At 45.1% G+C, this 27,058-nt stretch overlaps 1 long non-coding RNA gene across 1 annotated transcript; it reads right to left on the bottom strand.

The window, feature by feature from the left end:
• Window positions 1-1,708: 1,708 nt before the first annotated feature.
• LOC144933700 (uncharacterized) lies at window positions 1,709-25,879 on the bottom strand. Its single transcript, XR_013637080.1, has 4 exons — window positions 25,850-25,879; window positions 21,276-21,322; window positions 3,552-3,662; window positions 1,709-1,777 (listed from the first exon to the last, which is right to left on the bottom strand). It is a non-coding gene; the product is annotated as an uncharacterized LOC144933700 (long non-coding RNA).
• Between the last annotated feature and the right edge of the window lie 1,179 nt (window positions 25,880-27,058).

Genomic DNA, 27,058 nt, shown 5'->3' on the forward strand with positions numbered 1-27,058 from the left:
AATGATTCAGAGGACAACTGGGTGAAAGTATTGTGGTCAGATGAGACCAAAATGGAGCTCTTTGGCATCAACTCAACTCGCCATGTTTGGAGGAGGAGGAATGCTGCCTATGCTTTGGGGGTGTTTTTCTGTCTAAGGGGACAGGACAACTTCACCGCATCAAAGGGACGATGGACGGGGCCATGTACCGTCAAATCTTGGGTGAGAACCTCCTTCCCTCAGCCAGGGCATTGAAAATGGGTCGTGGATTGGTATTCCAGCATGACAATGACCCAAAACACACGGCCAAGGCAACAAAGGAGTGGCTCAAGAAGAAGCACATTAAGGTCCTGGAGTGGCCTAGCCAGTCTCCAGAACTTAATCCCATAGAAAATCTGTGGAGGGAGCTGAAGGTTCGAGTTGCCAAACGTCAGCCTCGAAACCTTAATGACTTGGAGATCTGCAAAGAGGAGTAGGACAAAATCCCTCCTGAGATGTGTGCAAACTTGGTGGCCAACTACAAAAAATGTCTGACCTCTGTGATTGCCAACAAGGGTTTTGCCACCAAGTACTAAGTCTTGTTTTGCAGACGGGTCAAATACTTATTTCCCTCATTAAAATGCAAATCAACTTATAACATTTTTGACGTGCGTTTTTCTTGATTTTGTTGTTGTTATTCTGTCTCTCACTGTTCAAATAAACCTACCATTAAAATTATAGACTGATCATTTCTTTGTCAGTGGGCAAACGTACAAAATCAGCAGGGGATCAAATACATTTTTCCCCTCACTGTATGTGTCTGTGTGTTGAATTATGATCGTATAACATTTACTGCGTGTCGCTTCATCAGCTGTTAATTCTCCCGCAAACTCTATCCCTTCCAAAAGGTAACCGTCAGACAAATTATGAAGTCGTTTGATGACTGCACTCACAAGTTCATTCCAGCAAACTCGCTGACCTGCAGGCACTCTTCCATCGCTACTACCACGGAGACTCTTCCCAGGAAACGTCACTCGGCGATTCCGCCACCCATGCCGCAGACTCGGTCCGCCAGACACTCACTGTTCCGTCTCATCCACGCCTCATCTAACCACCGCAGTTTGGAATAATTCCCTCAAGTTTAACATGTAGTAGGCTTTCGTGACCAATAATATCCAAAAGAGGTTTTTGGGTTAGATTGCGTAAATATAAATGTGTCGTTAAACCCGCCACCACCAGACAGCCAATTAGTAAGCTTTGTCTCATGAACAGAACATGCCAATTTGTTACTCGTACAGCACACCGGTGTGTTGGAGAGTAAATCCAATTGTTGTGGGTTTACTCTCCAACACACCGGTGTGGTTAACTAGTAACGAATTGCCATGTTTTCTTTACGTGACAAACCTTACCAATTGGTTGTCGGGTGGTGGAGAGTTTAACGACACATTCATATTTGCGTGATCCAACCTACAAAACCTCTATTATGGACGCTTATACTAACCTTGCTCAATTCTAGAAAGGTGTCGACTAATTATCGACGACAGCTTTGATAGTGCTGCCACCCCTTGGGGTGCGAGATGACCTTTCTGAGAACCAAAGGGGTGCAAGGCTGCATTGAAGTTTAATAACCACTGATCTTGAGTTACAATACATACAGTCACTTGGGTTGAGGATTACCCAAATTTGATGGTTACCAACATGGATTTATATGAAACTAAAATAATGGTGGCAACAGTGCACACCCATCATACCTTATCGATTGCAGGCGTGTTGAGGAAGTGACCTCTATATTCATGAAATGTCATTCCAACATTGTTCACTGCAAATTTAAAATAATGTACAAATTACAGCAGACTCTCGATAATCGGTTTATCTGATTTAACCGCGCACCTGAGATTTTGATAAAAAAGGAAAACTCACAGATTTTCCCAGCCCAAATTAATAGTCTATAAACAGTTATACATTTTTATTATTATTAAAAATGTTACAAGTCACGTGCTTAAGCCGAACAAATATGTGCTCTGGTTAATCTGAAATCCACGTGATCGCGCTACAGTACAGTAGTTGCAATATCTTTACAACAGTGGGCGTAGTTTGTTGTTGATTGGCTGTGGCTCTGCTGCTGTCCACTCAGTGGGCAGTCTTATTATGCGCAGTAACAGGAAAGTGTTATAAAGTGTTGGCCTAGAAATCCGTGGAATATAGTTATATTTTTGGATTATCAGTGATTTAAGTATCCGTGGCTGCCCTCCCCATCATTAGCACGAATAAATAAGAGTTCTACTGTATAGCTTTTAATAGAATGCACCAATTCCATATCCAAACAATACAATGTGGGCCATAAATTAATAATTAATTCACTCAACCTTTGCAAAGTCACTCGGTAACTCGCTCAGTCACTGGAAAACAAATGAATTGGCGGTGCCCGAGTTGGCAGCGGTTCACAAAGCACAATTAACCAAAAACAACTCAACAGCTCAACAATTGTGGCTTTAATTGAAATATATAATTGATGATGTTCCTGGGTGAAAGCCCTTCTTCATAGAGGAGTTTCCTCGAGATGGAGTGGAAAATAAGACTAAGTAAACCCGGTTTGGACTCAAACTTGACCAACTGTAGAGTCTTAATGCACCACTGCACCAAGTTAGTCCGGCAGACCAAATACCATCATTTTCAGGATTCCCCTTTGGGGTATTTTTTTCATACCCTCTTGGATAAAAAAAAGATTATCCCATTTTTTTACTGGAAAGCTACAAAGAAAGACTTTTCGAAGGTAAGACGTCCGAATGAGTGCCATGGACGCTTTTTTGGCTCAATAGCAGTTGCTTTTGTGATCAAACTACGATTGTACATGGAGTTTACCCCACATCTTCCATGGCTCTTGTGCCACACCCTCTAAAATCGGGAATTACATTTTTCTCCCAAATCTCGGAATTTGAAGGCTATACATAAATAACGTTAACGGTGTTAGGTTTACCAAAATTGATAGGTAGAATGCCATGTTGTTACTTTTTTTTTTATAATCGCTTATATAATATCGTTAAAAAAATTGAGCATGTTAGAAAGGTTGTCAGTTGATACAGTAGAATGCGATGTACAGATTATAATCGTTTATCGTTATTATAAATAATGTTAACCATGTTATCAGATTATCAAAGTTGATGATATAGTAGATTGCAATGTTAATTTTATAATTTGAGTATATCGTTAGAAATAATGTTGATGTTAACTCAAACAACCAGAACCGTACACCTCAAGAAGCGCTCAAACAACAACTACACACCACAACGAGTCAACCACAATAACGACTCAAAACAACGACTTAACACACAACGACGACTCCCAGAGACTTCTCGTTACACCCAATAGTCGTGGCAGGGGGTGATGGCAGACTCACGGATGCTCGCTATTATTCGTAAATTCCCGTGGGGAATTGGCAACAGGACACGTTATTTTGTTGTTACCAGAAAGAGAAGCAAGAGGACACAAGAAGTTATTTTGACGTTTTCAAAAAGAGCAGTAAGAGGACGCACGATGTTATTTTGGCACTATCACAACAAAATAACTCAACAGTAGCAGAGAGATAAACTTACCCAAAACCCCAATGGTGAGATGTTCGATTTCACTTGAAATTTGAGGATACATTTCCACTCCTCCCGTGAAGTCTGTAACGATTACTTTCGTTTTCACACCAAACCCCGTTTCTTGGATACGCAAAATAAATGTAAAAAACACAGTGCAACACTTTAATATACTCTCCCAATAAGCACTTTTTTTATGGATATAAGTATGATTGAAATGTGTGCGATATTGTTTCATAGGTATTTACAAAAAATATATACATTTGTTGGATTACACTGGTCTACAATTTTTTAGATGTCGTCTGTTTCAGAGGTTAAATGTGCTGTTTATTATGGATTTTGATGTGCTGAAGTCAAATATGACAATTAAAACAACCGATTGGCTACTGTTCCCAAGATGTTTAAGTTTTTACATTTTACATCTATGTATAGTGTAGATGGAGTATTACTCATAAATTGTAAACCTAGGTCTTTTCATGTGTTTATGGTTGCTTTACATGATAACATGTCACCTGTCCTGTTCATTTAACACTTAAAAAATCAGCAAAAGGGTTATATAAATACAATGTATTATGAAACAAAAGACAAACAACTATTATGTATGTATAAGTATATAGTTTATTCATTAAATGGAGCATCTCTTGTCATTGTCCAGCAATAGTCTGCAAGCATTGAGGAGCTCCATTTGCCCTGATAGCGTTTCTCCATTGTTGCAATGTCCTGGTGAAGTCACTCGCCATGCTCGTCGCTCGGTGGGAAAAAAATCTAGATGAGAATGCTAAAAATGTATCTTTAGTGACATGTTGCAACCAAGGCTTTTGTATGCCTTGAGGTTTTCCACCTACTCCCTGTCGTTATCTTGCCTTGTTGTTGCCAAGGAAAAAACTATTTTAGAAAGTACATAGTTTAGTCCTTATTCAGTGTCATCTCGGTGCTTCTTGGCTTGTCTCTTGTATTTGTAGTGAGTAACTTCGGAGACATTAGTAGTAGGAGGCACTCTCGTTTATTCCGCCATCACAGGCACAGGGGATAACTATATAACTGGTCAGGACAGCCGGCACACTGCCTGACCAACAACGCCGAGGAGGTGAAGATGAAGACGTAGCACGACGGGTTACATTCCAAACGACAGCCCTGACCCAGCGTCGGGACCTCCCTTTTATCCCCCCAGCGTGGCCTGGCTCCGCCCTCGGCCACGCCCCCTTCTGGAACCTACCCGAAGGTTTTGGGCTTCACCCCACGTGTCCCCTCTGTCACCTTTGCCTTTCATCCCTTTCTCCCGCCTATCACGTGCCCTGCTAGCTGACCGGGCTGCTACGTCCTCGGATGCCCCTTCTCTGCCAGCAACCAGCTCTACACACCCTAGTGACCCATTCTATGTCACTGCATGCCCTGCAGGCAGACCGTGCTGCTACACTCACAAATCCCCCTCTCTGCCAGTACCCAGCGCTACGTGCCTTAGTGACCCATTCTATGTCACTACATATTCATTAAATGGAGCATCTCTTGTCACCGTCCAGCAATAGTTTGCAAGCATTGATGGGCTCCATTTGCCCTGATAGCGTTTCTCCATTGTTGCAATGTCCTGGTGAAATCGCTCGCCATGCTCGTCGCTCACTGCTTCGCAGTTCGGTGGGAAAAAATTTAGATGAGAGTGCAATTTTTTTTATACAGTGATACCTCGGTTCACGAACGCTTCTGTTCACGAACAACTCGGTTCACGAACAGAAAAGTTCATAAAAATATGATCCGGTTCATGAACTCCGCTTCGGTTCACGAACAGGAGCCGCGGCCATTTTAATGCTATTTCCAGGCTGTCACATGGTCGTGACTTCCTGTAGGAAGATCGTGGAGAGAAGAAGAGACACAGAAAGAAGTACTGTGAGTACTGTGAAGACACTTTCAGTGACTTTTTGCTTTTTGGTGTGCTTTTTAGCACATACAGTACTGTACTGTACTACTGTACTGTACTGTACAATACTGTACTTACTGTATTGTACAGTTCACCCGTTTGAGTGCTTACTGAAGTCATCTCAAGCAAGGTTAGTGTTCTCTCTTTATACATTACTATACTGTACAGTACTAATGTGTATTGTAATTTGTTTCATATTTTTGTGCTTCAAAAACCAAAAAAAAGGTCAGAACGGATTAACCGGATTTACATTGAACCCTATGGGAAAATGTGCCTCGGTTCACGACCAATTCGGTTCGCGACCAGAGTCAGTTCACGAATTAAGTTCGTGAACCGAGGTATCACTGTATTTAGTGACATGTTGCAACCAAGGCTTTTGTATGCCTTGAGGAGGTGTTCCAATAACTCCCTGTAGTTGTCTGCCTTGTTGTTTCCAATACAATTTGCTGCCACTAACTGGAAGGCGTACCATGCCGTCTTTTTCTTGCCACACAGTGTACTGTCAAATGCATCATCTCGAAGAAGTTCACGAATCTGAGGACCAACAAAGACACCTTCCTTTATCTTAGCTTCACTTAACCTTGGAAATTTTCCACAGGAGGTACTTGAAAACTGCTTTGTTTTGTCCATGGCTTTGACAAAGTTCTTCATCAGACCCAGCTTGATGTTTAAGCATGGTAACAAAATCTTCCTGGATTCAACAAGTGGTGGATGCTGAACACTTTTCCTCACAGGCTCCAATGACTGTCGGAGTGGCCAATCTATCTTTATGTAGTGGGAATCACTCGCACGACTATCCCATTTGCAGAGAAAACAGCAGTACTTTGTGTATCCAGTCTGCAGACCAAGCAAAAGAGCAACAACCTTCAAATCGCCAAAAAGCTGCCACTGATATTGGTCATAGTTTATGCACCTCAAAAGTTGTTTCATGTTGTCATAGGTTTCCTTCATATGGACTGCATGACCAACTGGAATTGATGGCAAAACATTGCCATTATGCAGCAAAACAGCTTTAAGACTCATCTTCGATGAATGAATGAACAGTCTCCACTTATCTGGATCATGAACGATGTTGAGGGCTGCTATCACACCATCGATGTTGTGGCAGGCTACAAAATAACCTTCCATGAAGAAGAATGGGACAAGATCCTTTTTACGGTCACGGAACATGGAAACCCTAACATCACCTGCTAGGAGATTCCACTGCTGAAGTCTGGAGCCCAATAGCTCTGCCTTACTCTTGGGTCGTTCCAAATCCCTGACAAGGTCTTTCAGTTCACCTTGTGTTATGAGGTGTGGTTCAGAGGACAATGGGAGAAAATCTGGGTCATGTGACCTTGATGGTTCAGGACCAGAAGTTCCATCCCTCTTACTCCGTCTGACTCAAGTGAGAATGATTCTGGTGCATCAGGAACTGGCAGTCCTTCTCCGTGGGGTACTGGGCATATAGCTGAAGGAATGTTTGTATAATGCAAAGTCCACTTTTTATTCTTTGACACACCTTTCCAAACTGGAGGCGCCATGCAGAAGTAACAATTGCTGATATGATCGGTTGGCTCTCTCCAAATCATTGGCACTGCAAAAAGGCATAGATTTCCTTTTCCTGTTCAACCACTGGCAAAGATTTGTTGCACAAGTGTTGCAGATTATGTGTGGGCCCACATATTGTTCTGATCTCCAATTTTGCAGCTAAAATAAATGTGATACTTTTTTAACCATAGTGGTTATACTGCACTTTCGTGATGCAAAAGTCACTTCACCACAACCATAGCAGAAGTTATCTGCTTTGTTCACACCAGTACGAGGCATCTCTGCTCACTTTGACTAAACAGAAATGTGTCCCTTTGCAAAATCAAACACTGACAAATACGAGAGCACAACACTGCATGATTTCTAGAGCTGATGTAGGGCAATTTGTTCAGCAGAGGGATATAAGCCTAGTTATGATTGTATCATCCATGACTTCTAGGAATAACATGATGGAATTTATATCATGTATGATGCAATACCACGTTCAGATTGCATCAATGTTTTTCTCAAAAAGCAAGTACTGTCCAAATCCAGTCATAGATGTATAGATCCAGTCAAAGATGTATTTTAGTCATTTCTGGTTTAAATTGAGATCCCTTCCCTTCATAACCAACGTATCCTCGGCCATTCCAAAGTCAAGGGTCGTATATACCAACTCGGTAGAATTTATTGAAAACTAGAGCCAATCAACAATTTGAAGCATCATTTTCATTCTCAGCGACCCAGAATTAGTAAATTTGGACTACATTTATTTCGGAAGCATTTTGGCTAGAGACCAGTGTTATCAGCGATGTAGAAATATACAAAAAACAATTTCTTCTGCCACCTTCACCAACTTGTGGCGGGTCCTGCTGACAGCACCACGCTCAATCCTTGCCTCGCCAACTACAGACACAGCAACCACCATGTTCAATCCATGTTCCTAAGCCCAACAATAGCCCTAACCTCGAACTGTACAGGTTTTGTGAATTCGAGTATGGGTTTGCGGTACTGTGCCCCTCCATAATCATGGCAACGATTCACGCAATGGCGATTATGAAATCACGCACTTGGTTGTTAATTTTTTACTGCCATTTGCCATAACATATCGATGATTATTAAGTCTCATTCTATCGTGTCACAGTGCCATTTTGCATACCTGTCAACCCATTATCAGTGCCTACCTTATTACAGACCAATTCATACCTTATTGGTCACCCTGTGCCCTTATAAAACTCAATATTCATCCTACAAAGTCCCATCACAAGGGAGAAACACAAAGACAAATTTAGGCTTTTTTTTGCCTGTATTGAAATGGTTGTATGCTGTATGGACCCGAAAACTCAATTACCCTGTACAAGAATATGGCTAAACTGTATGGGTTGACAGGTATGATTTCAGGTCACAATCTTTCTCCACTGTAGACCAAACCAAGAATAAATTTTCGATTTAAAGCTTTCGTGACTGCAGGGATTCATCTTCTTGGTTCTTTCGGTAAAGTCACGTAGAAGGGAAACAATAAAATCATAAAAATAAAACATAATAAAATACAATTCTCACGACGTTTCGGCCACAATGCAAGCAGCCGTCCTCAGGTGAAGAACAGGTCTGTCGGAAAGACAGCGTCTGAATGAACACCACCAAGCTTGGCAGAATATATTTAAGCTGGGTTAGAGGGAAGGGCGCCTTGACAAAGGAATTTGCATATCAACAGAGGAATTTATCATATTGATGATATTGATGTAGTTTATATTTTAGTTTTTTACGTGGTGGTTTGGCTGCTGCAGCTCCTTACTATTAAAATTCCTTCCCTTTATTACTGCTAACCCTACTTCCTCCATTTGTTGCTGCTAATCCTACATAATGCACGGGCATAATATGACTTTGAGACCCCCCCCACCTCCTACGCATTCCACAAGTAGTGACTAATCCCATATCTGCATTTTCCATAAATATGATGTTGATTGGCTGTGGCTCTGCTGCTGTCCAATTGGTGGGTTGAGTCTTCTGTGCAGGAGTAGCAAAGTGTTATTAATTAGCACGCGCACCGATAGGTAAACAAATTTTTGTTTAGTTCATTAACAAACTAAATTTTCCTAACGTATACATCATTTTCTTGGTTCTTTCGGTAAAGTCACGTAGAAGGGAAGTAATAAAATAATAAAAATAAAACATAAAACAATTTATTTTTATTTTTTTATTACTTCCCTTCTACGTGACTTTACCGAAAGAACCAAGAAGATGAATCCCTGCAGTCACGAAAGCTTTAAATCGAAAAGTATACATCATTTATATCTATATTAGTGGGTTTTTGGCATAGAGATCCGCGGAAAATGGATATTTTTGGATTATCCGCGATTTTGAATTAGCACGATTAATTGAGAGCTTTCTCTATAACAAATATTCATGACAATGCGTTATTTGTGTAAGTGACCGTGCTGACACAGGCAAGAGTGTTTATTAGGCAGGCTAAATTTATATGGTCCAGATGTGGTGGAAGGGCAATGTGGTTTTCATTGTCATATTGTGATTGTCGTTATATTATGGCTGTTGTGGTTACAGTAAAACCTTGGATTGCGAGTAACTTGCTCTGCAAGTGTTTTGCAAGACGAGCAAAAATTGTAAGTAAATATTAATTTGATAGACGAACGAGGTCTTGCAATACGAGTAGTATATATACGCTTTGTCTGCCGAGCGTCACGTGATCACAACTGATATACGAGTGCTTTGATATACGAGTGCTTTGATATATAAACACATTTCCGGAACGAATTATGCTCGCAATCCAAGGTTTTACTGTATTTGGTTATGGTTTTAACTGTGGGGAGCAGTAGTGTAGCGGTTAGCACGCTGTGCTATGAACCTTGCAACCCGAGTTCGATTCCTACTCACGGCCAACACCAGTGACAATTGTCTGAAAGGGTCATGGGCCTCCCCTAGGTCGACTCAGCCTCAAATTTGTACCTGGTGTTGTGTATAAACATCGCCACTAGGGATACAAAGGCGGCTGGGCGTGGTGTTGGCCACCCACCCCCTCGTGTGCTGTGCCAGCCTTCACAGGTGCTTGCTAACAGCACTTGCCTCAACAGTCTGTTAAAGGCTATACGGGGGTCTTTGTGTTTTTTTGTATGATTGTTACTATAATGCCGGTTTGCTTATGGTTGTATTGCAGACGTTTTGGTTATAATGTGGTTGTAGTTATAATGGTTGTGGATATATTATGGCTTCAGTTGAGGTTGTAAAATAGTTGTACATCCGTCTTAGTCATATTTATACATGTCATGATGTTATCATTATTGTTGTTGATAATGATTACTTTTTCGGTTGTTGATATACTGTTGATGTTAATATGAACAATATTATTATATTTTGGTTTTGATGTTGATGTCTTGTTATTGATATTATTATAACCAAAAAAATAAGTTTGATTATCGAGGGAACATTAAATCACCAGGTATTAAACATTTTCCATGATAAAACATAAATATGCTGAATTGGTATGTGTTGTCGATTATCAAACATAGATTTATGCTGTAATATTAAATTGGTCTGCCCCACGGCAGATATGGGGGTGTGTTTACACAGGAACTTCCTGATATGTTGAGTTTTGTCACGTTACCAGGAAGTTAGGGGTCGTCCATAAATTACATCACGCGATTTTGGCAGATTTTCGACCCCCCTCGTCACACGGCGTCATAAAAAGTCAGACCCCCCCCCCTAAAATATGACGCCACAAAGCTCTGCCCCCCCCCCCCCCAAAACTATATTTCCATTTTGAAAATAAAACATGCTTCAAATCACTTTAAGCTATTGTCATTGTAGTGCGTATTTTATGTGGCGCTGCACTCTAATGTAGGAGGCGTTGGAAAGCTGAAATTTAGCATAAAATTCACTTCTAAATATTCATCGTTTAACTAAAACTGCAGATGTTCAGAATATTATTTTAAAATTATCTTATAATTATCAAATATTAAAAGTAATTATAACTATAAAAAAATACTTGAAACTTTGTAGTAGAACGAAGCAAAATGGAGAGTACAATTATAACAATCACATATTCCTTCCACAGAATGAAAAGCCCTGGTAGAATCAAAATTTTTAATAACAATCATTAAATATATTTTTTTTAAATGTAGCTTCTCCATTCTCCCATGTTGAAGCAAAATGCTCCTTCATGGAAAAGAAATATTATTTTTTGCGCATAAAATACTAAATCGTGCACAAGATATACTGAATCGTGAGCGGTTTAATTTTTTTTTCATAAGGGAACTCCGTAGTTAAATTAAAGATCCTAATGGTTAAATTCAGTCACTCATGGTTCATAGTAGGCCAATGGCGAAAAGAAGGATGACGCCATTTTCTGGTTACAAAGAACTACAATTTCATGGAGGAACAATTAATCATGGAGAACGCGTTGGCTATTGTACGCTTGCCTAATTAACGTATATTTAGTAGGTACTCCATGATTAATTATCCCTCCATGCTCAAAAATGGCTGCTTGATATCTTTGTACCCAAAACCGTTTCTCTCTATATTATAAATGTTATCGTAACATCATAATATAAAAATGTAATTATCTCGGCCTCGCTGTGCGCTGCGTTGCACCGCTAGTCGAGTAGATAACCATGTGTTCAATAAACCCTCGGAGCCAGGATGACCGTCCAACTCCGATCGTCATTTATTGATTGTAACAGGTAAAACTGGTGAGAAAACACAGATACAGCATCTGTTATAATTCGGAAACACCCACACAATGAACACCACAGCATCAGAACATTGTCTCAGATAACAATAGATCCTGGAAGGACCAGGCCCCCACATTACCCCTGAACAACTAGACAAAGGCACAAGCTGGTGCGTTGCATACAGGCACATAGTGTAGTCATCCCACTGCACCCCAAATGTACAGCATTACACTTAACACTAAACTGTGGATGAGATACTTCGTCATCTCTCTCAGGATCGCAACATAGGCACAAGTCTGACTCGACCTACTAAATCACAAGTAACATCCACAATAAGGAACCTCACAGGCTTCGTTACTAACTAGGCCTCGTATTTACTACAACAACTTAACGGCACCATAAAGGCATTTACATTGCTATAACGGTCATTCCAACATTACAACAGCATTTCCAATATTATAGGAATATAAACAACTTACAGATAATGCTTCTTAAGCTCCCACAATGGACAAGTGCAGCTGTGATCTCACTGAGATGCGATGCGTGCCGCCATCTTGACTTATCTGTGTAATGGCTGACGCCCGCGTGGTACAGTGGAAATCTAACATCGTCACTTCCTGGTCACGTGACCAACATTAGCATAAAAAACAGGAACTTCCTGTGAACACACGCTCCACATCTGCCGTGAGGCAAGACACTCCCCGTCTGGTATCTAGGAGATACCACCATTTATTTCCTATCTCATAAACAAGTGTATAACAACTTCAACGGGTCGACTTATTTGTCCATATCTTTGCGAGAGAGAAGTAGTACTATCTCGACTATGGGCCTGATGAAAGTTCTTGCGACACCTTGCTTCGCAATCATAACCTCGACCTTTCGAACTTTTCCATCGGCACTTGGAATCGACTTGAGGATGCGGCCCATTGGCCACTCATTCCGTTTGGCTTGGTTGTCCTTCAGTAGGACGAGGTCGCCTTCTTGGATGTCTGGTCTATTAGACTGCCACTTGTTGCGCACTTGGAGTGTCGTAAGGTACTCGTTTTTCCAGCGACGCCAGAACGTGTTCGCGAAACTCTGCACTTGTCTCCATTGACGTCTGTAAAGGTCTGCAGTGCTGGCCTCCTCGGTAGGTGCTGTGAGCACATCTGTCTTCTGGGTAAGAAGTGTAGCAGGAGTCAAGATGAATGGTGACTCCGGGTCGGTTGAGACGGGCATCAGGGGTCTTGAGTTAATTATGGCTGAGACCTCGGCCATGAGAGTGGTCAAGACCTCGTGAGAGAGCCGTGTGGACCCGACATCACATAGCATGGAGTCGAGAATGCGTCGAGCAATCCCGATCATGCGTTCCCAGGCTCCACCCATGTGCGAAGAGTGGGGAGGATTGAAGATCCATGTGCAGCCTTGGTCACCAAGGTATTTCCTGACAGAATAATCTTCGACATTCTCCGTATTGATCTTAAGCTCTTTACATGCTCCTATGAAATTGGTTCCACAATCAGAACGGAGTTGCTTGGCTGGCCCTCTGATGGCGAAGAATCTCCGGAGTGCATTTATAAAGCTCGAAGAGTCCATGGACTCGATGACTTCGATGTGCACTGCTCGTGTACTCATACAGGTGAACAGCACTGCCCAATGTTTGCTGTTCGCGAGCCCTCCTCTGGTGCGGCGGGAGATGACTGTCCACGGTCCGAACACGTCAATCCCTACAGAGGTGAAGGGAGGTTCCACACTGAGTCGATCGGCTGGGAGGTCTGCCATTTTCTGTTCTTCCTGTTTTCCACGTAGCTTGCGACACCGGATACACTTGTGGATTGTGCTGGCGATGCACCTCTTTGCTCCAACGATCCACAGCCCTGCAGATCGGATTGCTCCTTCTGTGAAGTGCCGACCTTGGTGCTTGACCTTCTCGTGGTAGTGGCGCACGAGTAAGATTGCGATGTGGCTCTGGCTTGGGATTATGAGGGGGTTTCGTTCATTCTCATCTAATTTTGCATTCCCTAGCCGACCACCGATCCTGAGCAAGTCGTCTTTGTCCATCCCGGGGTTTAGCTTCCTGAGGGTGCTGACCCTAGGAAGGTCTTCTCCCTTGTTAATGGCCTTGATCTCACTTGCATAAGCTGCCTGTTGCACACAGCGGAAGATTGATTTCCTTGCTCTGGAAAGCTCGTCTTCAGTGCGTGGCACTGTGCAGTAATGCCATCCATTGCAGCTACCAGTGGTGCCTCTCATCGGGCGATGGAAGCAGTCTGCGATATGCGTTAAATGTGCTATCGCTCGCATGAGCGTCGTCCATTTCGAGAAATGTTCAAAATGGTGTGGACTCAGTGGACTTCTTGGTCGCACATTTGTTACGAAAGTTGTCACTAGAGGACGAATCTCCTTGTCGGACTCGGGCTCTAAGAGTCCAAAGGTCTCCTTGGTAGTACATGGGCCAACGTCACGTCATAACAGGAACGCTGGACCCGTCAGCCAGATGGTTTGATTCAGCAGAGATGCAGGGACGGACCTAGTTGCAAGATCTGCTGGATTCTGGTCAGTTGGAACGTAATTCCATTGCTCCGGCTGCGTCGATCTCCTGATGCGCTCCACCCGGTTGCTGATGTAGGTGTAGAACCTTCTGGTTTGGTTGTTTATCTAGCCTAGTACGACCTTACTGTCCGTGTAGAACTTGACCGCGTCCAGTTTGACGTCAAATTCGTCTAAGATCAGTTCCGCCACCTCTGTAGCAAGAATGGCTCCACACAGCTCGAGCCTTGAGATGGTATGTTCCGGTTGTGGGGCCTTGCCTTGGAACTCCTTCCAGAATTCCCACTCGGACGATAGCTCCGAGTCGAGGAACCGAGAGGCCACGGTCACAGCGACCACCGCCACGACCACCAGCATAGCGACGAGCAGCGGCTTCACCTTAGTCTTCTTCCCGTCAGTCAGGACTGGCTTGGAGAAACGTGGAGGAACAAACTCCAACGAAGACAGTGGATGCACAAGCGAAGTCATGGTGGTTTCTTCGTAAGTCTGCACGGTACAGCCTTGACTTTTCTCGCCGAGTTCCTCTTTCAGCGTGAAGTGGTTGGGGCACGGTTTGAAGAGCGACGTGCGTCCATTCGTGAGCACACTCGTTCTGAATGTGCTAATGTGGTCTGGTTTGTGGGTCCCATCGAGACAAACGTCACCCACGATGACCCATCCTAGATCGAGTCTCTGGGCGTAGGGAGCGTCGTGAGGTCCATTGCGTTGGTTACGAACCTTGTGGACTCTCAGCATGTCCCTGCCGAGCAGAAGTAAAATCTGTGCCGCGTGATCCAATGGCGGGATGAACTCTGCTATGGGTTTCAGGTGTGGGTGGTGACGTGCAACTTCGGGCGTGGGAATCTCACTCCTGTCGTCCGGTATCTCGTTGCACTCTGTCACCGTAGGAAGGGCTAGCTTCATGGTGCTATCTATAGTTTCCACCATGAGGCCGCTCGCTCTTCTTCCCGCTGTCTCCATCAGTCCTGAGCATGTTCTGAGCGTGTATGGAAAGGAATTCCCACCTACACTTAGCTGATCAAAGAACTCTGACCTTGCCAAAGACCTGTTGCTCTGGTCGTCCATTATGGCGTACATCCTTACTGCCCTTTCAGGATGTCCTTTGGGATAGACTCGGACGAGGCATATCTTTGAGCAAGATCTTCCTTTGAAGCCTTCTCCACAGACTTCTGTGCATTTGGTTGTGATTGACGAAGTGAGTGCGGCGGTCTCGCCTTGCTCCCCGCCGTGCTCTGCTTCGGGATCGGAAGCCTTAGTGCTACTGGGTTTCGAGTAAAATGTGTGCAGAGCAGTTGCGTGTTTGTCGCTGCCACATTCCTCGCACTTGATATCTGCCTTGCAATTCCTTGCAAGGTGGTTTGTAGAAGCACAGCATTTGAAGCACACTCCAAATTCTTTCAGCATGTTCTTCCGATCTTCCAATGGCTTCCTCCTGAACTCACGGCATTTCTGGAGGGAGTGAGGTTTATCATGCAATGGGCATTGCTTCTCTAGATCCTCTATCTTTTTCTTTGTGGTGGTTGCCTGGACGGAGTTTGCGAATGTTGCAGGAGAGACCTCAGTCTTGTGTACGGAAATTGGCACTCTCGCTGTTCCTCGTTTCGCCGTTGTCCTTTCCATTTTTGGGAGATCTGGACTGGAAATCCCCGTGGTGCCAAACATGAAACTCGGGTCATTTCTAGTCTTAGCCAGGTTGCGGATAAACTTTGAGAAAAAAGAGAATGGGGGGAATGCAACCTGATGCTCTGACTTGTATCTTGAACCCGCTGTTCTCCATTTTTCCTGCACGTCAAATGGCAATTTCTCTACGATGGGGTTCACACCATGGTAGGTATTCAAGAAAATGAGACCTGGTAAGTAGGGATCAGCCTGGGCTGATTCAAGCTCCATCAAAAGATCTCCAAGCTCCCGTAACCTTTTATTGTCTCGACCAGAGATTTTTGGAAAGTTCTGCAACTTCTTGAAGAGAGCCTTCTCAATGGTTTCTGGGCTACCATAGCACTCCTCGAGCCTCTCCCACACCGCATGCAGGCTTGAGGCGGGGTCGTCAATGTTTGCTGACCGGATCCTCTTTGCGTACTCTGCAGATTCATTTCCTAACCATTTCACCAACAGGTCGAGTTCTTCACTTGCAGAGATGTCTGCATTTCGGATTGCATTCCTGAAGGTAGATCTCCAGGCTCGATAGTTCTCAGAGTGGTCATCAAACTTAACGAGTCCTGTGTTGATTAGTTCGCGGTGAGCCAGGTACCTAGCAAAGTCTCCTAGTCCTGCTGATCCAGGGTGTGTCCATACTGGCGCTTGTGAGGCGACATTATTGGCTGTATTGCCTAGCATGCCATCATTTGCAATGGCGTTGGACTGTGGGCCCAAAGGGTTTCGATCACGTTGGTTGGATCCCCTTATGTGACTGTCTGGAATGTGGGTCTGACTTGGTACATCCACGTCTGACCCCACGTGCGCGACGCTGAGTTGGCGACTAACTGCCAGAGCGGGATATGCATTTCCACCATTCCTGTAGACAGCATTCATGTTCATTCGGAGTGGAGATGGCAATGCCTGAACGTCCACCCTTTGTTCGGTATGGTTTGGTGGAGGAGCATTGATGCATTGTTCAGACCAGTCCAAAATATTTTTTCTGGTGAGTTGATCACGGTCCTTGACAAGTATCTGAGTGCCAAACTCACTCCAATTATCTTCCTTATCCATGTTGGCTGCTGCCTCGAGCACCTCTGCCTGGGCCCTTGCAGCAGCTGCTTCTTTTTTGAGTTGTAGGGTGCTTAACTTAGCATCCAGCTCAATTTTCTTCCGTGTGGCGGTAGCCACTAATGTACTCTCTGCTATGCTTGCTTCTTCTTGTATACGAGCCCTTTCAATTAGCATGGCTTCCTCTTCGGCCATGTAGGCAATACGGGCGTTTGCTGCTTCTGCTGCGGCGCGTGCCTGCGCTGCTGCCATACCAGTAAATGATATATGTGAGTGTGCTGAGGCTTTAGATCTTGTGGTGGACCTGGATGAGACAGAGTGCTGAGATCGTGTCTCTCTTAAGCCCTCCACACGGTCCATTGCATCTTGTATCACTGCCTGCACATTATCATCGAGCAGTTCGAGGAAGTGCTCTTGTCTGCGCACTCCCTCAATGCCCTCATCTGTTTTCACCTTCATCAGGAGGGAGATGTATCTATTTGCCAGGAGCTTGTAGCTTGAGCTGCTCACATTCACTTGCTGGATGGCCCGCTGAATTGAGGCCACTGTGTCTGAGGCATTTGAAGCTTCAGATAAATCTGCTTCAACCCGGTTCCATGCCCGTTGTATCCTGGCATCCAGGTCCTGTTTCTCAGCCTCATAGCTTTCCAAGGCCCGTTGCGTCAACCTGACCTCCCTCTGGGGCCTTGAACTCCCTTGGTCCTCTTGAGGCAGGATGGGAGATTCTGGATTGCTTGGTTCACCTTCTTCAGCATCTCTCCCTGCTGAACTGTGGCTTTCCATGCTGCGATGCTTGCAGCACGATTTTAATGTAGACTCGTTGCAGAGCTCCTTGCTTGTTGCAGGCTGACTGCAGTGCTGGCTGCAGGGCTGGCTGCAGAGCTGGCTGCAGAGCTGGCTGCAGAGCTGGCTGCAGAGCTGGCTGCAGAGCTGGCTGCAGAGCTGGCTGCAGAGCTGGCTGCAGAGCTGGCTGCAGAGCTGGCTGCAGGGCTGACTGCAGAGCTGGCTGCAGGGCTGGCTGCAGAGCTGGCTGCAGGACTTCTTGGGAGCTTTAAGAAGAATATCTTTTTACTATCTCGGCCTCGCTGTGCGCTGCGTTGCACCGCTAGTCGAGTAGATAACCATGTGTTCAATAAACCCTTGGAGCCAGGATGACCGTCCAACTCCGATCGTCATTTATTGATTGTAACAGGTAAAACTGGTGAGAAAACACAGATACAGCATCTGTTATAATTCGGAAACACCCACACAATGAACACCACAGCATCAGAACATTGTCTCAGATAACAATAGATCCTGGAAGGACCAGGCCCCCACATTACCCCTGAACAACTAGACAAAGGCACAAGCTGGTGCGTTGCATACAGGCACAAAGTGTAGTCATCCCACTGCACCCCAAATGTACAGCATTACACTTAACACTAAACTGTGGATGAGATACTTCGTCATCACTCTCAGGATCGCAACATAGGCACAAGTCTGACTCGACCTACTAAATCACAAGTAACATCCACAATAAGGAACGTCACAGGCTTCGTTACTAACTAGGCCTCGTATTTACTACAACAACTTAACGGCACCATAAAGGCATTTACATTGCTATAACGGTCATTCCAACATTACAACAGCATTTCCAATATTATAGGAATATAAACAACTTACAGATAATGCTTCTTAAGCTCCCACAATGGACAAGTGCAGCTGTGATCTCACTGAGATGCGATGCGTGCCGCCATCTTGACTTATCTGTGTAGTGGCTGACGCCCGCGTGGTACAGTGGAAATCTAACATCGTCACTTCCTGGTCACGTGACCAACATTAGCATCAAAAAACAGGAACTTCCTGTGAACACACGCTCCACATCTGCCGTGAGGCAAGACAGTAATACTGATATTAAAAATTTAATAAACAAATGTGTGATTTAAAATTCTGTCCATTGATATGACAGGAAAAAATAGTGCTTACGTTTTTTAAAATTCGTATTCGAAACTATAAAGCGTTTTTAATATAACGACTGCATTACATTATTATTTGCACTTCCTCTTCCTGACGAAGTATTATTCTCTATAAAAGTGTGACGTAGTTTGACTGCCAGTTCTTATGTTTAACATTATAATATAATCTATACTATTAATAAAAGGTGACCTTAATAAATTTAAATAATCAAAACGTAAATAATGAAAATTTACTGTTATACCAATTATATTTAATTAAGTAGAACGTTTTGTTTATATTTATTTAAAGTTGTGCATTTGAATGCGACGTCACATTTCTCAAACCCCCCCTCCCCCCCACTAGGTGCGTGACGTCATTTATGAACGGCCCCTTACAAGTTAAGGGTCTCGAAGCCACGAGGCAAGGCAGGGGTGTCAGCCATTACAAAGAGTACAAAATGGAGGCACAATTAGCGTCTCAGTGAAGACGGGTGCATCTGTTCATTGTGGGACTTTAAGAAGCATCATCTCTAAGTTCGTTTATGTTCTTATAATACTGGGAATGATGTTATGTTAGGATTGACGTTATAATGCTGTTACATTGTTATGATAAATGAGGCCTAGTTAACAACGAAGCCTACCTCTTGCATTATTGTGAGCAAGGATGAAGAAGTATCTCATCCGCAGTTCAGTGTTACGTGCAGCGCTGTACATTTGGGCTGCAGTATGGTGATTACACAAAGTGACCTTATTTAACACAGTAGCTTATTCTCTTGATGTATAGCTATTCAGTGCTAATGTAGGTGTCTGGTCCATTCAGGACCTATTATTGAGATTCATGTTATCTAAGACAATGTTATGATACTGCAGTGTTCATTCATTGTATTGATATTGCAAGTATTAACAGATGCTGTATTTTGTGCTGTGTTTTTCCATCAGTTTACCTTGTACTATTTATTAAATACGTTGGAGTAGGATGTTCACCCTGGCTCTGAAGGTGTATTGAATGCGAGGTTAACTACTCGGATAGTGGTGCAACGCAGCGCACAGCGAGGCCAAGACAAATACTTTTACTAAATATGTTGGCATTTTTTGAATGGATACAAAACTGCAACAATTAAACTAAAACTCAACTATATCTTTATTTGATCAGGTAAGGCCCACCGAGCTATTTAGCTCTTTTTAAATCCTTTATATTAAGTTTGCTTGCTTGCTTGCTTGCGTGCTTGCTTGCTTATGACCGTGCAAATCTTTCGGTCGTTTTTTAACCCACTTCCCGTGATCCAATCGAGCTGACATTTTGCACACAGACTCGTTGTGCGTGACAATTTATTTTCGTGAAAAACATGTTCCATAACTTTACACTTTTAGGAATTTTTTTTTTATATTTAATTACCAATTGCTTAATGGTGTCAGGCAATCATCTGACCCATAGGTGGCAGCCATCTCAAGCCAGAGGACGAGAGGACTCTAGCCGCCACGCATATAAAGGATTTATAGTGAAAAACTTTGTTTTTACAGGTTAATTTTTTGAGAAGCTACGTGGCCATAAATGATAGCTCAACAAAGTGGCTTATCATGTGGGAATTTATATCAGCAAAATACTCTAAACGCATGTTTCTAAACTTGGAGAGAAAAACCAGAGGACCCGGAGAAAAATCCACACGACCACGGGGAGAACACGCAAACTCCAAATATACAGGTGTCAGGATCGAACCTATGACCTCATGTATACCAGGCGAGGTAGTTAACATCTCGTCACCATAGGACAAATTCCATGCCATACAAATGCGCAGGCACTTTGTGCCATTTAGTCTATAAATGTGTCATTACTAATTGGCTGATCGCTATTCCAGGACGATCCTGATTGGTTAGGTGGAACAGCCACTGAAAATTGATGGTCTGTCCGACCAACCAGCATTGGGATGGGCAAGGGGATTTGAACGGGAACTGGTGGGAGTTTATTTCAAGTTGTCATCGGCTGAGAGAAGGTTCTAGTAAGGATTGTGAGAGAGTGCTAGAAGGGACAGGAGAGCTTAGGGTCCATGGAGGATCTCCCTGCGGGGTGGACCGCTGATGGTGTGAGCTGTGAAGAAGTGTGCATACAGTGGACTTTCAACTTACGCATGCAAACTCTACTGCACTCAAATAAAGTTGTCGGTCGAGTTGCCACCTTGTCTGGATTGGGCCCCGCACAGTCTGGAAATTTGGTGGTGGTCTGTATACGGGTGCCAAGACATGATTTGTACCGAGATCTGGTATTGCTGTGTTGAACGTTATCACCCTTGACTGCAGACCTGGGCTTGATTGAGACATATGTATGGGTTTGGTCTGTGAAAAAATATATTATCACCCTATACAATAGTAATATCACTATGGCTATGTATGTGGCAATGTAGCATGCGCTCAACGTGTCAAATGCAGTAATAGAAAATGCCTAATAAACATGCACTGTACTCACTTCAATTGCATAAGCCTTTCCAATTCCATCAGAGGCACCTGTAACAACTGCAATATGGAGAAGAAAAATAGAATCATGAAACATCCCCAGACGTCTGTGCAGCGTTTTACGGAGTCAACTGGAACGACGTTCCCTTCATCTCCGAATTAAAGGCGGAGAAAAAGGACGGAAGCACTTGTGGTTATTGTACGGCTTAACAAAAACAAACTAAAACTACGCTATTTTGTATTTTACCAGGTAAGGCCCCACTTAGCTGCTGTGTAGCTAATGTTTAGAAGCAACCTGGCTATCACAAATATTAGCTCAACAAAGTGGATTGTCACGTGGACATTATTGTGATCAAATACGTGACCACGGGGAGATGCAAACTCCAAATATACAGTAGGCGTCAGTCGGAATCCAACCTACGATCTCCTGTATACCAGGCCACCGCGGCACCCAACAACAATGATGATCGTATCACTCTACCAAAATCGCTTCATCCATTCCCGTAACAAAAAAACAGTGCATTATCGTATTTCGTGACGTAATATTTGCGAAACACACACTAATTATGTTTAAAATGTAAGACAGCTATATCACACGTCGAACAATGTGCTTTTATTTCGCATCACAACCGAAAGCCCAGACTACCCTAGTCACGCATGTTATTTATACCTTGTGTTACCGCGAGTTGTGTGCGCGACAAGTGTTAAAGATTGTAAAATTGTCATGATTAATAGGAGACTCGCGGCAGACAACTAAACTGCAAGTGATGTTTTTACTTGCACTGGGACTATCTGCTGTATAGCAAAGCATGAAAATAGCCGCATGATTAGAATGTGACAAAACGTAATTCGATAAGACGGGCGATGGTCAACTGAATAAGTGCGACGGGTACGCATCCAAGAGGATGTCAGCTGAGGAGCCAGAGGGACGAACTCTGACCGTGGTGCGGCACGTTGGGTTGTTGCGTCGCAGAAACGTGAGGTGGCCGACGGCTTGCAGAGACCTTGATCCAGCAGTGGTTTGATCGCGGTTTTGTGACGACGAATACTGTCCCGAATAAGGTACTGTTCGTAATTACTGCCAAATGCTTTTTTTTGGGCCTGTTATGGGCGTTTCACTAGTTATATTGTAAACCGGTATGAGTGAACTAATTCTAGTTTTGCTTGAAGGCAAATAACCCTGGTCCAGTAGGGCCATTTTACTTGTGAAATTTTGGAAAACATGCCACACATTCGTCAATTCAAGTGAATGATCTACGATTCACGTGTTTACTTTCCACCTCAGAGCAGTCAGGGACATTTTGGCATTACGGTGATGCCACCCGATAGCATGAATCTCCTTACTAACGAATCGAAAAGTGTTCCCATGCGGTCGTACACAGTGCTGGCTCGTGGCAGGTATTTTCACTTTCCTTCAGTGAGAACCCATCTGTTCTCCAGTGAGCACCCATCTCTTCTTCTGAGGTCCCACCTCTTCTCTCTCTCGTAAGAGGAATTGTCGAGTCTATCTTGACTGTGGATTTACCATAAGCACAGTGATCGTGAGCATAATGATTGAAAATAAGTTACCCCATTAAACGATTATGCTTTACTTAACATGTAATCGTGTCTGTGCCACGGTGGCGAGATGTTAAATACCTCGCCTGGTATACAGGAGATCGTGGGTTCGATCCCGATCCCGACCATGACGCCTGCTGCTGTATATTTGGAGTTTGCGTCTCTGTCTCTCTCTCTCTCCGTGGTCGTGTGGATTTTTCTTCAAGTCCTCCGGTTGTTTCTCTCCAAATTTAGAATCAACATTACTCGTTTAAGAGTATTTGGCTGATATGAATTTCTACGTGATAAGCCAATTCGTTGTGATAGCTAGGTCGCTTCTGAAAAAGAGCCGTTATAGATAACTTAGTGGGCCTTACCTGGTAAAATAGAAATAGTTCACTAATTGTTTTATAATTATCACCAGCTACGATCTACCCCCACCACTCGACGAACGCCTTCCCAATATGGTGGCGTCGGCGCTGGTCCTGCCATGCAACAATACAGCCAGCGCCCGCACACGGAGCTGATTTCATCGCTCCATCTCCTCGGCGGCCATCCTCTCTGACGCGTTCACATTCTTCGGCTGCCACTCCACGTTATTATTCTTGACCATGGTCCATCGTCCGCTGCTCGCGACGTGTCCTGCCCATTGCATTCGTCGTTTCGCTCAATGTGGTTGTTTTCCCTCGCAGAGTGATTGAGGGCATGGCGATTATGTATGCCATCGTTTTAGTAGCTTGTTTTAACGGACTTGTGTGTTGTGTAACTGACAGCGTGTGCACTATACATTAATGAGAGAATTGTTTGTGGGTAGGCTCGTTCTGCGTGCACTGCGGTTAATTAATTTAATAATTTTTTTTGTTCGGACCGGCAGTACAGCGCACACGCACAATAACAGTGTGAGATACGGGCAAAGCGTAGTGCTGCCCACCAACGATATCGCGATAATCGTGGCATGATGTAATTGTATATCTTATCGTGAAAAAATATATTTTGCAAGCCCAACAAACACACGTACAGACAGACTCACAAACATGCCCTCGAAAATCTAGTATTAACACACGGACTCATACAAATACACACACACACATCCCGCAAACGCACGTTCTTGGGACATTAGCAAGCGCCTTCGAAGGGCGGAATGGTGCCGGTAGGGGTGGCGTGGCCAGCCACTCGCCCGGCCGTCTTTGTCTCCCCAGTGCTGATGTTCACACACCGTGCCGGGTACTCATTCAAGGCCGAGTTTACCCTCTCACCCAAACAAAGACAATGATCCCACATAGACCCTTTACGTGACTGTTTTTGGCGAGCACCAATGAAGACTGACACGGTACGCGAGGGGGTGGGTGGCCAGCATTGCGCCCGACTGCCTTTGTCTCCCCAACGCTGATGTTTACACACAGCACCGGGAACTCATTTAACGCTGAGCCGACCTAAGGGAGGCCCAGGATCGGTTCAAAATATTTCTCACCGATGTCGCCGCCGCGAGCAGGAATTGAACTCGAGGGGCCGCGGGTTCGTGGTGCAGCGCGATAACCACTGCGCCACCGCTCCCCCCAAACGCGCTGTCACGCGCTGACCCGCAGAGTGCGCGTGTCAGTGTGACCCACACTGACACGCACGTTGACCTACACTGACCCTCTCGCGCTCAACACAGAAATGCCTAACTGTGTCCAAAACACTCACGGTGTAGCACAATGAGTGGTATTCATGTCCACACAACACACTCACACGGAGACAAAGACCCTCCGTCGAGCCGAGAATAAACAATTGTGGCGAGCGCCTCTGAAGGCCCGGACGCACACGATGGGGCGGGTGGCCAGCACCCACGGGTGCCTTTGTCTCTCCTAGTGCTGATGTTTAACACAGCGCATCACAGAGTACCCGCGCGTACCCCGCATCGAATGTTGGGGCTACTGCTGCTAGCGACTCACACACTCACACGCCGACTCGCTCACACACTCACACACGGACTCACACGCTCACTCACACGCCGACACACACGGACTCACTCACACACTCACACACGGACTCACTCACACGGACTCGCTCACACACTCACTCGCTCACACTCACACACGCCGACTCGCTTACACTCACACACGGGCTAACTCATGCACACGGATTCACTCACACCCACTTACGGACTCCTTCACACTCAGACGGACCCGCACATCCACGGACTCGCTCACACGTTCTCGCAGACTTGCTAACACACGGGACACTCTCACACACTCACACAATGACTTTCACACACGGACACTCTCAATCTCAGTTTAACACGTAGGCTTTCGCGACCAATATTGTTCATAATCAACGATTTTTGGGTTTAGATCGCGTTATTTATAAATGTGTCGTAACCCTCCACCACCCGACACGGCCAATCAGTAAAAAAGTGTCACGTTGACAAAAGACAAATAGTTCACTGCTTTAGCCCACCGGTGTGTTGAAGCGTGGAACCACAACATTTACAATTTGAGTACGACGTTTCGCTGGTAATTGCCCGATGATGCTGGATGCAATTACCAGCGAAACGTCGTACTCAAATTGTAAATGTTGTGGTTCCACGCTTCAACACACCGGTGGGCTAAAGCAGTGAACTATTTGTCTTTTGTCAACGTGACACTTTTTTACTGATTGGCCGTGTCGGGTGGTGGAGGGTTACGACACATTTATAAATAACGCGATCTAAACCCAAAAATCGTTGATTATGAACTCTCAATCTCACACGCGGACTCCTTGAAACACGGACTCGCCCACACTCACCCACACGGATTCATTCACGCACACTCACGGACTCACGCACATACTCGCACACACTCACACACACGGACTCACGCACACACACACACGGACTCACGCACACACACACACGCACTCACGCACACGCACACACTCACGGACTCACGCACACACTCACGGACTCACGCACACACACACACTCACGGACTCACGCACACACTCACGCACACACTCACGGACTCACGCACACACTCACACACACGGACTCACGCACACACTCACGGACATACTCACGGACTCGCGCGTTACCTGCCCAGTCCCCGCTGGCGCGGAGGAGCGGAGACACCGCGCGGGGTCGGCCCCCCCAGAGCGCGCGGTGCGTGCGGAGCGCGATCGCGAGGAGCCACGCGGCGCGACCCGCGGCGAGCAGCAGCGCGCAGAGACTCATCACGGAGAGGCATCCCCACGTGGCGCTCATCCCCAGCCCCGGGACGGCGGTGGGGACACTGCGCACGCAGCGCTCACTCACAGAGCGCGCGGACGGACGGACGAGCTCCCCGCAGTGTCCGGGCGGGGATTGCCCACCACGCACACTCGGCGAGGACGGCACGCAGAGGGGGGTTTAGGGAGAATTGACGAAGCGCACACGCAGAGCAGGAACCGCCCATATATATAACAGGAGGCAAAGATCACCGGTGTAGCCTCAATACACTTTTGGGGCAAGTGCCTTTAGAGAGCACCTGTGAAGGCCAGAACGGCACTCCAGCGGGTGGGTGGCCAGCACCACGCCCGTGCCGCCTTTGTCTCCCTCGTGACGATGTTTACACACCGCACCAGGTACTCATTTGAGGCTGAGTCGCCCTAGGGGAGGCTTATAACAGGTTCAAATATTCGTCACTGTTCTTGGCAGTGAACAGGAATCGAAATCGGGTTGCCGGTTTCCTAGCGCATTGCGCTAACCATTACACCACCACTCCCCACAGCTCCCCCATACACATATACCCAGGAACCCCCATTCGCTATACGTGGCTGGTCGTCACACGTGCCACTTTGGCTGCACTTAAGAGGGCACAGGAAGTCAGTCCCCCTGTAGAGAGGAAGGTCCCAGGTGGTTTTAGTTAATACTAATGACCGCCAGATGCGCCGATTGCACTCCCAAAAGTACCAAATTGCTCCAGTCATGATACATTAAGGAGCGGTTTAACATACCGTCACTCATGCAGGCTACACATTAAAATGTTGCACCATCCGCAACATACGGAGGCTCAGGCATATGCAGATGCTTTCACCCGATTAATGGGCGTTTATCCACGCGAGAGGAAACCGGATCAACCAGAGAAAACCCTCATGGTGCAGAAGGGTCAGATGATAATTATACTTTTGGGTTCTTTCGGTAAAGTCACGTAGGTAGAAAAAAAATAGATCACGACGTTTCGATCGCAACACAAGCAATCGTCATCAGGTGAGACTACAGCAAAAAAAACTGCTGTAGTAGACGAGAGCTGCCGTGGCACGAGG

This window comes from Lampetra fluviatilis, chromosome 8, assembly GCF_964198595.1.
Source record: "Lampetra fluviatilis chromosome 8, kcLamFluv1.1, whole genome shotgun sequence".
Classification (NCBI taxonomy): Eukaryota; Metazoa; Chordata; class Hyperoartia; order Petromyzontiformes; family Petromyzontidae; genus Lampetra; species Lampetra fluviatilis.